This window comes from Oryctolagus cuniculus, chromosome 4 (assembly GCF_964237555.1).
Source record: "Oryctolagus cuniculus chromosome 4, mOryCun1.1, whole genome shotgun sequence".
Lineage (NCBI taxonomy): Eukaryota > Metazoa > Chordata > Mammalia > Lagomorpha > Leporidae > Oryctolagus > Oryctolagus cuniculus.
Genome location: NC_091435.1, coordinates 62663257 through 62672116, shown reverse-complemented (window position 1 = coordinate 62672116; position 8860 = coordinate 62663257).

Sequence of the window (8860 nt, the reverse complement as noted above, 5' to 3'; positions counted from 1 at the left end):
CTACTCATTTACCAAATAATGGACATTTGAATTGGTTCCAGAATTTGCTGGCATGAGCAATCTGGTATAAGTCTTCATGTGGACATATGTTTTCATTTCTCTTGGGTAGATACCTCGGAGTAAAACTGCTGAGTTGTGTGGTGGTTTAATGTTTAACTTTTTGAGAAACTTCCCATTTTTTTCTCATTGTGGATGTATAATTTCCATTGTCACCAGCAATGGATGAGGGTTCCTCTGTCCTCCACACAGTTACCGACTTGTGCATGTGAAATCATATCTCATTGTGGTTTTCATTTGCATTAACTTAGCGAATTATGGTGTGGCACAACTTTTGATGACTTATTAGCCATATATGCTTTTCTTTCATGAAATGTTTATGTTTTACCTATGTTTTGGTTTCATTTATATTCTTATTGAATTGTGTAAATTTTTTTTAAAGATTTATATTTATTTGAAAGTCAGAGAGAGAGAAAGAGAGGGAGAAACAGAGAGATCTTCCATCCATTGGTTCACTCCCCAAATGTCCACAATGGCCAGGACTGGACCAGATCAAAGCTGGGAGCTTCTTCCAAGTCTCCCACATGGGTGCAGGAGCCCAAGCACTTGGGCCATCCTCTGATGCCTTTCCGGGCACAGGGAGCTTGACTGGGAGTGAAGCAGGGCAGACTCCAACCAGTGTCCATATGGGATGCTGGCATTGCAGGCGGCAGCTTAACCTGCTATGCCACAGCACCAGCTCCTGAATTGTATAAATTCTTTATAAATCCAGAACATAAGCCCTTTGTTTTGATAAAAGTTTTGCTTTTCTCCCTCCCACGTGTTGCTTGTTGTTTTTTTTTTTAAATGTTCTTATTACTGTATTTTGAAGTACAAGAATTTTGAATTTTTATGAGGTCTTATTCATTATTGATCTTCTTGTATGGATTGTGGTTTTGGGATCATATCTAAAAAATATGTATTTCTCCCAAAGTCTTAAAGTCTCCCAAGTTTTATTCTATAATACTTATTTTTAATTCATATTTAAATTAAAATGCATATGGAGTTAATTTTTACATATAGAGTGAGAAGAGGGCCTAAGTTCATTTCTTTTGTATATGGATATCTGATCCTAACACTAAATTAATTGTCTTGACACCTTTGCCAAAAGTCAAATGATTACAAGTATAAAGATTTATTTCTGGACTGTCAATTCTCTTTTATTTGGCTATATTTCTGTTTTCATGCCAATCCTACACTGTCCTGATAACTATGGCTTTTATAGAAAGTTTTAAAATCAAGAAGTAAAAGTCCTTCAATTTTGTTATTTTTAAAAATTCTTTTAGCTGTTCTGGGTGCTTTGTATTTCCATATAAATAGATCAGCTTGTCGATGTCTTCAAAAAAAAGCATGATGAAATTTGCATGCAATCTATAATTAATTTGGAGAGAATGGTCATATTTATGATACTGAGTCTTCTATTTTCTGAACAGGGAATGTCTCTTCATTTATTTAGATCTTTCATTTCCTCAAACTTTTGTAATTTTCAAAAAGTGTACAAGTCTTGCATTTCTTTTGTCAATTTATTCTTAGTGTTCTGTTCCTTGAGATGCTATTTTGAAAAGTGTTGTTTTCTCTTTATTTATTTATTTGGACAGGCAGAGCGGACAGTGAGAGAGAGAGACAGAGAGAAAGGTCTTTCTTTTCCGTTGGTTCACCCTCCAATGGCCACCGCGGCTGGCGCACCATGCTGATCCGAAGCCCGGAGCTAGGTGCTTCTCCTAGTCTCCCATGCGGGTGCAGGGCCCAAGCACTTGGGCCATCCTCCACTGCCCTCCCGGGCCACAGCAGAGAGCTGGCCTGGAAGAGGGGCAACCGGGACAGAATCCGGTGCCCCGACCGGGACTAGAACCTGGTGTGCCAGCGCCGCAAGGCAGAGGATTAGCCTATTGAGCCACGGTGCCAGCCTTGTTGTATTCTTAATTTCTTACTGAGTTGTTCATTGCTTATAGATACATTAATTTATTATTGCATGTTATTTCTTAATGCATACCTTTTTAAATGAATGGACTTACATGTGAATGAGCAAGTGGAAAATTACTAGCCAAAGGAAAAAGGAAGAGGTAAGTTAAAGATCGACTTATATAGCATCATCTTAGAATTTAACACTTTAGGCAGGCGCCGCGGCTCTCTAGGCTAATCCTCCGCCTTGCGGCGTCGGCACACCGGGTTCTTGTCCCGGTTGGGGCGCCGGGTTCTGTCCCGGTTGCCTCTCTTCCAGGCCAGCTCTCTGCTGTGGCCAGGGAGTGCAGTGGAGGATGGCCCAAGTGCTTGGGCCCTGCACCCCATGGGAGACCAGGATAAGTACCTGGCTCCTGCCATCAGATCAGCGCGGTGCGCCAGCCGCAGCGCGCCAGCCGCGGCGGCCATTGGAGGGTGAACCAACGGCAAAGGAAGACCTTTCTCTCTGTCTCTCTCTCTTACTGTCCACTCTGCCTGTCAAAAAAAAAAAAAAAAAAAGAATTTAACACTTTAATATTTGTGAATGTCCATGACGTGCAGTTTATGATATAATTTATTTGTAATACTTTTTGTATAATTAAAGTATACAACATGATGTTATGGGATATACATAGATGATAAAATAGTTACCATCTCCAGTTAAGCAAATCAACATATCCATCATCTCATATAATTACCCATTTGTGTGAGTGGCAAGAGCAACTAAAACCTAGTCATTTAGCAGAAATCCCAAACACAGTACAATTTTATTAACTCTAGTCCTCAGGTTGTATGTTAGATCTAGAGTTGCTCACCCTACATGTATGCCACACTGGATCCTATGACCTACATCTCCCCATTCCTCCTGATTCCTGTCCTTAGTAACTTCTGTTTTATTCTCTCTCTCTACATAATGTTTTACCGTTAGATTTTTAGACTCTGTATCGTCTTAATCCATTTTCTGCTGCTATAACAGAATACCTGACTCTGGAAACTTTGTAAACAGCAGAAGTTGATTTGGCTCATGGTTCTGGAGGGCAGGAAATCCAGGGCATGGCATGGACATCTGAGTGACATGACACCTGGTGAGGGCCTTCTTGCAGAGAGATAACGTGGTAGAAAGCATCACTTAGCAAAAAACACATCAGTGAGAGAGAGAGAGAGAGCGAGCAAGCACAAGAGGGGCCAAACTTCTAGTAGACCCACTTCTAACTGACGCACTGCAGCAATAATAGCATTAATCCATTCATGAAGGCAAAGCCCTCATGACCTTATCACCTCCTGAAGGCTCCACCTATTAATACAATTATAATGGGATTGAATTTCAGTATGAGGTTTGGAGGGGACAAACCATAGCAATGTGTAAGTGGGATCATGAAGTATTTTTCCTGTGTCTAGTCTATCTCACTTAGCATAATAGTCCTCATATTATGGAGTTCATAGTGCCTACTTCCTGGAGTGGTTGTAAGGTTAAAATAGAATAGAAACTCATATCAAGTTCCTGGCATACATATAGAACTTATATTCTCTAAGGCTGGTATAAAGAAGCGGTACACTTTGCTAAGGAGTGAACTTGATTTAGTGCTCACTGTTTTCCTGTCAGTCTTGGAAATTTGGGGGTTGTTAGGGATGTCCCTCATAAATACTGAGGCTCTCCTAAATTTTTAAAAGTTAGGTATTTGGGGCCAGCACTGTGGCATAACAGGTAAAGCTGCTGCCTGCAGTGCTGGCATCCCATATGGGTGCCAGTTCAAGTCCCAGCTGCTCTACTTCTGATCCAGCTCTCTGCTATGGCCTGGGAAAGCAGTTTAAGATAACTCAAGTCCTTCGGCCCCTGCACTGGCAAGGGAGACCCAGAAGAAGCTCCTGGCTCTTGGCTTCGGATCAGTGCAGCTCCAGCCATTGGGGTCATCTGGGGAGTAAACCAACAGATGGAAGACCTCTCTCCCTCTCATACTCTCTCCCTCTCTGCCTCTGCCTCTCTGTAACTCTACTTTTAAACAAAAAAACAAACCTTTTAAAAAAAGGTAGAGATTTCTGTCCTGCTGCTCCTTTCTCTTGCTTTTTCTTTTCATTCTCTCCACTTAAGTCAAACTGAGTGATAATATTTAATAATTCACTTCAGCCCAGAATGTTTAGAAAGTATTTTTGGCAAAGTTTAGATCATGATGCATTTCTCTATTGTGCTTTCTTATTGCCTTAATTGGAACAGCATTGGGTTTTTTTCATCTCATGCTCCTTTGTGAAGCAGAAGCAAATCTTACTTATTCATTCATTCCTTTATTAATTCACCATTCACCATTTCTTGAGTGCCTGCTATGAGCCAGGAACTGGGTTTGTTGAGAGGTGATACTACGGAAGCACGGACAGAATAAATCCTTTGCAATTTTCTGGGTAGAAAGACCTGGGTTTTCCAGAATGGGAGGAGGAATAAAGCCAGTGGCCTCAGAAGACATTGCTCATATCAGGATAAATAAGGGTCATGTGAAAGTCTGATGCTTCATTAAGTTTCCTCTCTAGGTTATAGATTCTTTGAAAAAGTTAACACCATCTGGCTGATGTTTCTGCTCAAAGGCACCTTTAAGTGGTGTATAAAATTATGAAATCAGATAACTAATTTTTCCCAGGTCTCCTCTTTGAGCTTAAGGGGTCTAAACCTAAGATCTTTCCCTAATCAACCATGTGACTTTGGACAACTCACTTCACCTGTCTGCACTGGCAAGTCAGCCCAAGAAATCTTTGAGTAAATTTCTAACTCTAGATTCTGTTTCCGACTTTTCTTACATCCTTGGGCCATGAATTTGCAGGTGGTGGAGAATGGAAGAAAGTGACAAACAAGGAGGAAAACTCTTCAGAAGGACTCATGTTTTCAGGACATGGGATGACCAAGTATATAAGGACTTAAAGCATAATTTGTTGGTGAGTATGGGATGTGGAACTGAGCCTGCATGGCCCTATCTCTTTTCTTCCCTTTTACTCTTGAGAATGAATATAGCATAAATTAATAATAAATAAAGCATAAATTTTGGTTGACTTTTCCATGCCTGAGGATTGTTTTGCAAAGTAAATGAGGAGGTCTGTGGTTGTCTGTGCTTGTCCACTTTTGGGTATAACGGGGTGGGGGGTAAATGGTCTACTTCAGATGTTTAGTATTGGAGTACCCATTGTTACTTATCCAAACCATATCCTCTGTCCTGATTTTATTAATGATGATGGTGATGACAGTGATGATGATGGTGGTGACAAAGGCGAGATGTTTTTCTCCATTGGCCTGATGTCCTTTGATTCAAAACTTAAGGGAGAAAACAGTGGTGGTTTTTTTTTTTTTAATTCATTTAGGGGCCAGCGCTATGGCACAGCGGGTTAACGCCCTGGCCTGAAGCACTGGCATCCCGTATGGGCACCAGTTCTGTCCCAGTTGTTCCTCTTCCAGTCCAGCTCTCTGCTATGGCCTGGGAAAGCAGTAGAGGATGGCCCAAGTCCTTGGGCCCCTACACCCACGTGGGAGACCCAGAGGAAGCTCCTGGCTCCTGGCTTTGGATTGGCGCAGCTCCAGCCGTTGCAGCCAATTGGGAAGTAAGCATCAGATGGGGAATCTCTCTCTCTCTCTGCCTCTCCTCTCTCTAACTCTGACTTTTAAGTAAATAAATAAATCTTAAAAAATTCTTTTATTTATTCGAAAGGCAGAGTTACAGAAAAGCAGAGGCTCAGAGAGAGAGAAAGAGAGAGGTCTTCCATCTGCTGGTTCACTCCCCAAATGACTGCAATGGCCAGAGCTGGATCAATCCAAAATCAGGAGCCAGGAGCTTCTTCCCAGTCTCCCATGTGGGTGCAGGGGCCCAAGGACTTGGGTCATCTTCCACTGCTTTCCCAGGTCATAGCAAAGAGCTGGATCAGAAGTGGAGCAGCCGGGACTCTAACCGGCACCCATATGGGATGCCGGCACTGCAGGTGGTGGCTTTACCTGCTGCGCCACAGCTCCAGTCCCAACAATGGTGTTCTTATTGGGTCTCCATAAACTTCAACCCATGTTTTCACCACTAATTGTCGGCTGAGATTTAGTAAGGGGAATAGCTGAGAGGTGGTTTAAAGTTGCTCAAGAAACATTCTGCAGAGCCTCTGGAGGTGCAGATCAGCAGGTACACAACCTTTAGAAAAAGGAAGTCAAGTAGAAGAGCTTAGTAAATGGGGATTGGGTGGCTGCTTTATTCTATACTTTAAAATTAGTAGCTGCCTTCCTGGAACACAATTGGAGTATTTCTGGAATCAGTCAGTCATTGCTGTCAGGATACGTTGGATCAGGTACTTTCAACCAAAGATCTGAACAGTGCATTTGTGGTTTATCCTTAATTTACACTTGTCATTCCTATATTCTGATTTATAGACATATATAATATCCAACAAGAGAAGAAAACTTTTTTAAAAAATTTACTTCAAAGGCAGTTACAGAAAAAAAGAGAAACAGAGGGAGAAAGAGGTCCACCATCTGCTGTTTCACTCTCCAAATGACCACAATGACCAGGGCTGGACCTAGGCTGAAGCTAGGAGTCAAGAGCTTCATCCAGGTCTCCTGCGTGGGTGCAGGCCCCAAGCACTTGGTCCATCCTCTGCTGCTTTCCCAGGTATGTTTGCAGGGAGCTGCACTGGAAATGGAGCAGCTGGGATTCAACCAGCACTCGTATGGGATGCCAATGCTGCAGGTAGTGGCTTAACCTACTGTGCCACAGCTCCAGCCCCAAATACCTTGTATTTTGTAGCTCCATGTGCGCTGTGCTCTCAAATTTACAACAAAACTGAAAAGAGAAATTTTATAGCCTACTTGTGAATAGCCTGAAATGATGGTTCCAGCTCTCTTGAGGCTCTGGATGCAAGTTTCTCCACCTGCCCTCGAGATTTCTCCAGATGAACAGCCTGCCTTGAATTCAACAGATTCAAATTCCAACCACAAACTCCCTTTGTCCTTTTACAATTCATTACCTCCTTTAGAGACAGCATCTAACCAGTGAGTCACCAGGCTTCATTTCTGGACCCCTCTTCTTCTCTGGGGTACAGCTCTCGGGCCCTCCCTCAAGGCAACTTCTGCTCTTCTCTGGCCTCACTGTCTGTCCCTGTCCTTGTCCCATCACTGGTCATGTCTCACCACAGCTCTAATGATAGCCTCCCCTCCACCTGCTGAAGGCCATCCTGAACATTATGGAAAGATTTCCCGACCAATTGTGCTAAAATACGGATTTAATCATTTAATCAAGCACATTCAGTCTCCTGGATATCTACAGCGTAGAATTTAAAGAGACCTCATTCTGAGTACTGCTTGTCTCAGCCCTGTTTCCCTCTGTCCCTCCTTCTTTGTGAACCCTAAACTGTTCTGGTGGGGAGCTGCTGCCTGAGGACTCTCCCTTTGCACCTGGAACCAGGACAAGCCGCAAGTGCCAGGGGATTTCATTCAGAAGAAGCCCTCAACCAATGGCCAATGAGTGCAGCAAGTGAGTGTAAAAGCCCACACAGCTAGGCTGAGGCTTCTTGTGCACTGCTTCCCAGAGATAGCCAGCAGGACTGGGCTCTCCTGCTCCCAGGCGGAATCTGCTCATAATGTACCTTTTATTATCAGTTACTTTGTCTCCTTGACTAACTTTTCTCCTCCCCTGCTGGTGCTTTCTGGGAGCACCCCTCCCAAATAAACCATTTGCTTGCACATTTTTGTCTCAGGGTCAGCTCCTGCTGGAACGCAATGTAATACACTGTGTCTATGCTCTTGTCTCAAGCTGCTTAGACTGACTTCTGGTATAACTTCATTTCCCAGCTTGGGAAATACTCATTTGGGAAAAATCTTGAGGTCAGAAATGGCCTCTTCCTCTGTGTGTTCAACACCTAACACAGTCTCTTACTTGAAGCAGGTGCCGCTTTTCTTTTCTTTATAATTTATTTTATTTGTTTGAAAAGCAGAGTGAAAAACAAGAGAGTTCCCATCCACTAGTCACTCCCCAAATGCCCACAATGTCCAGGGCTGGACGAGGCCGAAGCCAGGAGCCAGGAACTTGATCCAGGTCTCTAACATGGGCAGCAGGGACCCAGTTGTTTGAGCCCTCATCTGCTGCCTCCCAGGGTGCACATTAGCGGGAAGTTGGCATCTGGCAGGAACCCAGGCACTCTGATTCGGCACGAGGGCATCCCAAGTGGGACCTTACCTGCCAGTGTTTCAATAAAGAAGAAGAACTGCATTTCAATACTTAGAGAAAAAGTTAAATTTTTCTAGCATTTATAGTAATTCTATGGCAGAAGAGTGATCACACCGCAATTTAGAACTCTACCACAGTGAACACCGTACATTATCTGTAACCTTCACTCCATACTTTTCTGGTTACTTGGTCCTGAGAGTCACGTCTCCATCTATCTCTCCTGTTTCAGCCCCTGTCCCTTACACTCACTGAAGGCAGGCCTGTGATTTATGTTTCTTTCCAATACCAGCCCCTCACACATAGTATAGGCTCAACTCCAAAAACATACTTAATGAACCCGAGAGTTATAAAGCACCTGAGAGTGTTTTAAATGGTTTACTTTTTTTTTTTTTTTATTTTTGACAGGCAGAGTGGACAGTGAGAAAGAGAGAGACAGAGAGAAAGGTCTTCCTTTACCGTTGGTTCACCCTCCAATGGCTGCTGTGGCCGGCGCACCGCGCTGATCCGATGGCAGGAGCCAGGTACTTATCCTGGTCTCCCATGGGGTGCAGGGCCCAAGCACTTGGGCCATCCTCTACTGCACTCCCTGGCCACAGCAGAGAGCTGGCCTGGAAGAGGGGCAACCGGGACAGAATCCGGCGCCCTGACCGGGACTAGAACCCGGTGTGCCGGCGCTGTAAGGTGGAGGATTAGCCTACTGAGCTGCA